The sequence below is a fragment of the Aptenodytes forsteri genome, unplaced genomic scaffold, assembly GCF_000699145.1.
Source record: "Aptenodytes forsteri isolate BGI_AS27 unplaced genomic scaffold, ASM69914v1 Scaffold73, whole genome shotgun sequence".
Lineage (NCBI taxonomy): Eukaryota > Metazoa > Chordata > Aves > Sphenisciformes > Spheniscidae > Aptenodytes > Aptenodytes forsteri.
This window is the reverse complement of record NW_008796215.1, coordinates 3,067,872-3,068,401: the sequence shown is the minus strand read 5'-3', so window position 1 is coordinate 3,068,401 and position 530 is coordinate 3,067,872. Positions and strand designations below refer to the sequence as shown.

Here is a 530-nt window from a genome sequence, read left to right as displayed (position 1 = left end):
GGGAGCCCGCACCTTCACGTCCAGCGGAACAGGGCGCGGTTTGTTTCACACCCCCCAAAAAATGAGAGGTTTGTTCAATGCAGCTGCACAGCCGCTTTCTGCAGGGACTTTCTCAAAAACTTCGCCGCGTCCACTCCGAGAGCTCACCGCGACGACACGCAGATGCTCGGAAGCGCGATTACTTACCTGCTTGCCTAAACGATGACCTTTTCCCACACTAAATCTGTTGGAAGCTGCAGCACACGCGTACATCGCCTTAATATTTGGCAGAGACCGCTGGGAGAGGTGCAAGTTCAGCCTGCGTCTGGGGGGAGGGTGGCGGGGGGGGGGGGGGGGGACTGCAGCTCTGTGTGGCTGCAGGTGTGGGCAGTGCACCAACCAGCCCTGAAGACCTACGTATTTAGGATATTAGTTTTTAAAAATTAAAGGGAAGATATGTCCAGTCTGAAGCATTTTTTAAAGTCTCAAGGCGCATGTTGAGAACAAGTCTGATGAGGAGCGGCTGAGGGAACTGGGGTTGTTTAGCCTGG

At 54.3% G+C, this 530-nt stretch overlaps 1 protein-coding gene across 1 annotated transcript in view; it reads right to left on the bottom strand.

Annotated features, from left to right (window-relative positions):
- TIGAR (TP53 induced glycolysis regulatory phosphatase) overlaps positions 1 to 530 on the bottom strand; it is a 13,891-nt gene that overhangs the window by 12,834 nt on the left and 527 nt on the right. The window lies entirely within an intron of this gene.